Here is a 7539-nt window from a genome sequence, read left to right as displayed (position 1 = left end):
ACACTTAGATTTAAAAAGTGTGTTTTCTCCGGGCTGTGATCTTCACAGTATTTCCATAATGAGCCAGTTCAGTTTATAAGCGCATCGTTTTCCCTGTTTGTTTAGGCCTCAAGTCAGAGAAAAAACCCCAAAAAAAACTTTTATCAGCAAATTTGAAACTTTGACGGATTGTTTTTTTTTTCCAAAACAGTAACTTAAGTCAGCTTTTGTTGGCTTTAACTTTAATGGTTGATATTCTAGTGCACAGCCAGGGTTTTCTGTAGCTTCAAATGGGCCTTCATCAGTGATGGCGATTGGCAGTGAATACGATTGGCCTTCATAAAGTTAAAGTAATGACACTGCATTGCCATACTTGATAAAAATCAATACATGTTGGTTTGAAGAATGTCAGCCAGTCATGTTGTATGCAACAACATGACTGGCTGACATGTTTTCTGTTTTAACTGTTGACTGGCTCTTTGAGGGCACGGGTGGGGAAAGCATCTTTGGCATTTCAGAATTCTCTGATCGCTTACTGTTCAGATTTCTTTGCTCAAAAGAGAGCAAAGGAGAAGAGATTCAGTAGTTTTCTTGCTATTCGGGTGTTTCACAGTGGACAGAGCTCCCTGCTAAAACAATCTGAGGATGTTAATGAGGCAAAGTGTTTTTACTTAAAAGTAAATTTAGACAGCTTAACGTAGGCATGATTTTCACTTCTACTCACCGTTCACACTTAAACTGGGAGAGTTTTAAGCTCTGTGAAGACAAAAAAAAAATCCATATTTGGAGTCATAATTAATTTGTCACACTCTGGTTTAGTACACACAAAATCTCAGACTTTTCTGCTACGCTATGTCCGTTCAGGCTGTAGAATTCTCTGCATTTCTACAGGAAACTAAACCAACTGGAAGGTGCCTCTTTGCACTTACTGTGGGCTGTGGGTACTACACCAAGACTGAAAAGTGGCTCATGTATTTCACTGGTTGATTAGTGGCATGTGCCCATTGTAAAGTGGTTATGTGGAGGTAAGCATCAACGACACAGTGCTCTCAGTTCTCACTCCTTCTTTATTCGTCTCCAACATCAACTGAACATATCGCGCCACAAAACAGAGGAACACACTTCCTCAACACTGGGTGTGAGTGGAGCCCTCTAGTGGTCCACCACACATGCCCCCCCCGAACACCCAGCAGAACTAGTCCAGGACCCGGGGCTTAAGCAAACGGCCGGAACGGCTGAACCGGGGGGGTGGGGAACTGACAGAGGGCAACCCAGCCCGGAAGCGAGGCTGGCACTGGCGGTCAGAAAAAGCTGCAGGCGACTCGGACTCCGTTGATTGCGCGTCGCTCCTGGGGGAAAAAACAGAATCCATCAGCCCGGTGGCAGGTGGGCGGCCGCGGCGAGGGGCCTGGGCCGGGACCACCTGATCCTCTTGCATAACATGTGCAGGCTTAAGTCTGTCAACAGAGACAACCTCCTGCCGACCGCCAAAGTCCAAAATGAAATGTTTGCTGCCTGGTTTAAGAACCCTGTATGGCCCGTCATATGGTGGACGCAGCGGAGTCCTATGGGCATCGTGCCTGACGAAAACGAAACGAGCAGAGTCCAACGAACTCGGAACAAAAGTGTCAGGCAGGCAGTGGTGCACAGGACCAGGAACAGGAAATGAGTCTCTCGGGGGGCGAAAAGGCAACAAAGAGGCATCAAAACATGGGGGAGGGCTCTCAGGCAAGAATTCCCCGGGGACCCGGAGGGGCTGGCCGAGGACCAGTTCAGCCGGGGAAACCCCGAGGTCTTCTTTAACCGCGCTACGCAATCCCAGCAAAACCCACGGAAGACGGTCGACCCAGTCACCACCTGTTAAGGAAGCCCGGAGCGCGGCCTTAAGAGACCGGTGAAACCGTTCGCACATCCCGTTAGCTTGCGGGTGGTATGCTGTGGTGCGGTGGACCTTGACCCCCAGGCCGTCAGCCATAGCAGACCAAAGCTCAGAAACAAACTGGGGGCCCCTGTCTGAGGTAATGTCAGCAGGGGGACCGAAACGGGAAACCCACGTCGACAAAAATGCTCTGGCCACCGTCGCCGCTGTCGTGGACGCCAGGGGTACCGCCTCCGGTCCACCACAGTCAAAAGGTGCGTGAAAGCCTGTGACTGCGGCAAGGGACCAACCAGGTCCACATGAACGTGATCGAAACGCCTACCGGGGATTAGAGATGGCACGATACCACTTTTTTATGTCCGATACCGATACCATAAATTTGGATATCGGCCGATACCGATATGAATCCGATATAGTGTGTTTTTTAATCAATAAAATTGTTTTTTAATATATTGCTGCATTTTGTATAAGTTCATACTCACATTTAAATAAACAACAACACTAAAGCTATTCTGTTATACCTGTATGTAAAATATACACTGCACCCAAAATATTTCATAGTTCAGCAATACTGATCAATCTAATAAACTTAAACCTGCACCATCCTTCCTATTCTGGTATTTTAAAGAGTACTTAGCAGAAATATTAAGCAACCTAACTAATAGGGTTGCAAACTCACAGCAAAAAAAAAAAATAGGTAACCACCCCCCACCCTCCACCTCATGATGCTTAATCGAAGTAATCAACTTTTATTTGATGCAGTGAGAAAAACAATGCACAGAATTAAATTATTTTTCAAGAATAACTAAATAGATTCAATGTCTTTCTTCAACAGAATTGCAAACTGCACAGATGGTATCTTCCCAAAGGAAAAAGCATTATAGCTTACTAGGGTATATTAGACTTAACAGTTACTATATACAGTAATGGACTTCTATACATTTTACATCAGATTAAAACTTTGGGTGTAAGATTCGGATATCTATTTATTAAAAGCTAGACATTTTAAATGAGAATAAGAAAGAAAAGTATGTCTTTGTGCCCCCTTTTCCCTGTTCATGCCCCATCGGCCCCCCTGGCTAAACTTTGCTAGATCCGCCCCTGCACAGTTACCAGCCGTCAGCTACGTAGAAAACGATCCTGGTCTAGAAAGTAATATTAAATAAATTCTAACAACAGCGTATCAAGCTTAAACGTGCTGCTGTTGTTCAGCCACTGGTTTCCTCTTTCTGATGCAAAGTGGGCCAAAAACAAAGAAGAGAGACGGACTCGCGACAGAAAAGCCGATCAGCTGATTATTAAGCAGTTTCATGAAGTAGCGGCAGGAGAGAGAGAGAGGGAGAGAGAGAGAGAGAGGCAGTCGCTCCATATATCGGTTGTTAAGCTTAACGTGGGAACGCTGTACAAACATTCAGAGATGAACTTACACACTTGCTTTACTTCTCTCTGGGATAACTTCCTTGGAGATGAAATGCTGGATTGCTAGCAAGGCTCCAGGCACACAGCCGCTCTATCACGTGATGCACACTGCTCTGACGTGCTACGGTTATGAGCCGAGTTACGCCGTGTCGCAAGTTTTGTGAGGTGTTTTTTTGATATTTAATGGATCGGATTACATTTTTTATTTCTCGCCGATATCCGATCCAGTAATTTAGGTCAGTATCGGACCGATACCGATACGTAATATCGGATCGGTCCATCTCTACCGGGGATACGGAAAGGTTCGAGGGGTGCCTGCGTGTGCCGGTGGATTTTCGAGCGTTGGCATGGGATACAAACCGCCGCCCATTCTTTCACAGTCTTGCGAAGGCCCGGCCAAACGAACCTGGCGCTGACCAGCTTGACCGAGGCCCGGACGCCGGGATGAGAGAGGGCATGCACGAGTCAAAAACACGACGACGCCACGAAAGGGGAACCACCGGGCGGGGGCGGCCGGTGGAAACGTCGCAAAGAAGGCGCGGACCGCCGTCCCACACCGGGGTGTCCTCCAGCACGAGGCCCGTTTTCGTTGACTGAAGGGCCAGGATGTCCGGGTCAGCACGTTGCTCGGCGGCCATAGCAGCGTAGTCGACGCCGACATACACCGGAGAAACCAACACCCGTGACAGACAGTCAGCGACGTGATTGGACTTACCAGCCACGTGCTGAATGTCTGTGGTAAACTCCGAAATGGCCGCCAACTGGCGCTGCTGGCGTGCGCTCCATGGGTCAGAGACCTTGGACATCGCAAACGTTAAAGGTTTGTGGTCAACATATGCAGTAAAGTTGCGACCCTCGAGGAAAAAACGAAAATGTCGTGTCGCGAGGTGCAGGGCCAGCAACTCCCTGTCAAAAACACTGTACTTGCGTTCGGCATCCCGTAGCGTACGACTGAAAAAGGCGAGCGGTTGCCAGAGACCTGAAACCCGCTGTTCCAACACCCCACCCACTGCCACGTCGGACGCGTCGGTGCTCAACGCGATCTCCGCCGACGGAAGCGGGTGTGCCAGCAGGGCGGCGTCAGCCAGCGCAGACTTGGCTGCGGAAAACGCATGGAGGCGTTCTGGCAGCCAGTCAACCGGATCTTTGGCTGTCTTACCTTTTAAGGCAGCATAGAGTGGCTGTAACAGGTGGGCAGCTCTGGGGAGAAAGCGGTTGTAAAAATTTATCATCCCCAAGAACTCCTGCAATACTTTAACCGACGTGGGGCGCGGAAAAGCTGAAACGGCCTGGACTCTGTCGGGCAACGGAACCACACCTTCAGCGGAAATGCGGTGCCCGAGGAAATCCAGAACAGGCAACCCAAACTGGCACTTGGAAGGGTTGATGATCAGGCCGTGCGCTGCCAAACGCTGGAAAACCTGGCGCAGATGGGACTCGTGCTGGCTCGCCGAGCAGCTGGCCACCAATATATCGTCCAGATAAACAAAAACGAACGGCAGCCCACGCAAAACTGAGTCCATCAGCCGCTGAAAGGTCTGGGCGGCACCTTTCAGGCCAAACGGCATGCGCAAAAACTCGAACAAGCCGAACGGGGTAATGACAGCGGTCTTAGGAACGTCTTCGGCGCGCACGGGAACTTGGTGATACCCCCGCACCAAGTCAATTTTAGAAAAAATCGACGTGCCGGCGAGATTGGCAGAAAAATCCTGAATGTGGGGGATGGGGTAACGGTCATTCTCCGTGGCATTATTTAAACGGCGGAAATCTCCGCACGGCCGCCACCGACCGTCCGATTTGGGCACCATGTGAAGCGGAGAGGCCCATGCACTGTTCGAACGCTGTACAATGCCAAGGCGCTCCATGGCAGCAAACTCTTCCCGAGCGACGGACAGTTTCGCAGGGTCGAGGCGACGCGCGCGCGCGAACACCGGGGGCCCGACCGTGGGAATATAATGCTCAACCCCATGCTTCGTTACCGTGCCAGAGAAATCAGGGACAGACAGCGATGGAAACTCTGAAAGCAAACGCTGAAAAGCATCCCCGGAGGTCACTACATTAGCCCGAATTACGGGTTCGGCGGCCCGAGTAAAACACGGTAGGGAAGAAAACGAGAGAGCATCAATTAAACATCTGTTAGCAACATCGACAAGCAGTCCATGAGCGCACAGAAAATCAGCACCTAAAATAGGTACAGAGCTAGCGGCAACAACAAAGTTCCACTGGAAATCCCGGCCATGAAAACAAACAGTCACCAACCTTTCCCCAAACGTTTTGATGGGAGAGCCATTAGCTGCCATGAGCTGCGGCCCACAGTTCGCTGCTAGTCCGTCGGCAGCGGTAGGGGGAAGGAGGCTCTTCTGGGAGCCGGAGTCCACGAGAAAATGTCTCCCGGAGCGCGAGTCCTCTATGAAGAGCAGCCTTTCTGTGTCGCCAGCGGTCGCGGCTGCTACGGCGCGCTGGCGGGTCTGTTTCCCTGGGCCGTGAAAGCGCAAGGCGGCAGGCAGCGACGCGCTCTGTCGCCAAAACGCTGATGGTAGAAACAGATGTTCTTTCCGCGGTGCCGGCGTGTAGCAATCCCTGCCGTCAGCAAGGGGGCGGATGCTCCGGGGGAGGCAGGTGGAGCAGTGGAAGGCGCCGCCGGCGAGTCCGTAGCCAGGGCGTGAACGTCGAAAGTGCGGCTAGCCAGGAGAATGCGATCCGCTTCTTCAGCCAGGGAGCGATAATCCTTCGCAGGCAGAAGCGGGGAGTTTGCGAGGACAGCTCTCACGGCGGCCGGTAGCTGGCGGAGGAAGAGGTGGGCGAAGAGGAATCCCCCGTCATCCGGCCCGAACAACGATAGCATGTTCTCCATGAGCTCGAGCGCGGTACCGCCACCCAAGCCTGACAAGTTGAGGAGCTTTTCGGCTCGTTCAGCGTCGAAGAGGGCATAGCGCCGAAGAAGCAGCTCTTTAAGGGCGGCGTATTTCCCTTGGGCGGGTGGGTCCCGGAGGAGCGCCATCGCGCGACGGGTGGCCAGCGGGTCGAGCGAGGCCACCACATGGTGATACTTCGTGTCGTCAGCCGAGATGCCGCGAAGGGCGAACTGAGCCTCCACGTGTACGAACCACGACGGGGGGTCATGGAGCCAAAAGTCCGGCAGTTTCAGCGCCACAGCGAACGTAGCTGCAACAGGAGGCGGAGGTCCGGCGGCCGCTGATGCCTCCATAGCGGAGTCTGCGTTAACTGCGGCCCGTTGCATGCTCGAGTCAGGGGTCACCAATGTGGAGGTAAGCATGGACGACACAGAGCTCTCAGTTCTCACTCCTTCTTTATTCGTCTCCAACATCAACTGAACATATCGCGCCACAAAACAGAGGAACACACTTCCTCAACACTGGGTGTGAGTGGAGCCCTCTAGTGGTCCACCACAGTTAGACCGTTATATTATTAAGTAAAAAAAAAATCAAATATTGTTAAGCTCATAACCAGGAAGTGACATCCGTATCCTCCTGTGGTGAGCTCCTTAATATGCACAGAGATGGAATGCCCAACACCCGGAAGTGGAATTCATGGTACTGCATTTGTGTCATTTGCACAGTTATTTAGCTGCACAGGTTAAGAATTCTGAGTATGCAATTCCATTCAATAACCCATTAACAAATAGGCCCACAGTGATGATGTTATTTTTCGAATGCTGATTGGTTGAAAGGTTTGCCTAAAGGATTGGCGATGCAGTTTTCAAACATATCAGCTTAAAGTTATTTTTCTCGCCTGTGAAGCTGTGTGGACAGAATAAATAGAAAACCACTATGGTGTACTATAGGATGTGAGGAATAACACAACAGGATCCCTCTCTTTAGCACCATGGTGCGGTTGATTCTCTAGGCAGAATCCGCACCATCACTAGCCAAGAGCAACGGCATCAACATATCGCCCCCCCATCACTGATTTGTGATTCTTGTTACTGGCAAGCTTTGCTTCTCCCAGGAGGCCCGCGCACTGCCTTCTGTTTTCCAAGCTCAACTCCTCAGTGAGCACAAATAAACACTTGTTAAACAAGTGCTCCTTGGTACTGTCATGATAATCGCTGGAGGACACACCATTCAAGCAAGGCTTCTGCTGCCACAGCTCAGCTATGTTTACTCGTTTACTGGAATCCAAATCATCTTATTTTGCACATTTTTCTTTTATCTGTTCTGGGTTTTTTTAGTCAGTGTCCAGTTGACCCTCCTTGACTTTGCATTGGATTTGTATTGGTTTGTCAGTAGGTCACAGCACAG

General features: G+C 50.6%; 1 pseudogene; it reads right to left on the bottom strand.

The window, feature by feature from the left end:
* Positions 1 to 1130: 1130 nt before the first annotated feature.
* On the bottom strand, positions 1131 to 6605 carry LOC135933083 (uncharacterized; annotated as a pseudogene).
* Between the last annotated feature and the right edge of the window lie 934 nt (positions 6606 to 7539).

The sequence above is a fragment of the Pelmatolapia mariae genome, linkage group LG22, assembly GCF_036321145.2.
Source record: "Pelmatolapia mariae isolate MD_Pm_ZW linkage group LG22, Pm_UMD_F_2, whole genome shotgun sequence".
Classification (NCBI taxonomy): Eukaryota; Metazoa; Chordata; class Actinopteri; order Cichliformes; family Cichlidae; genus Pelmatolapia; species Pelmatolapia mariae.
Note: the sequence above shows the minus strand (reverse complement) of the source record. Positions and strands in the feature narration are given on the sequence as shown.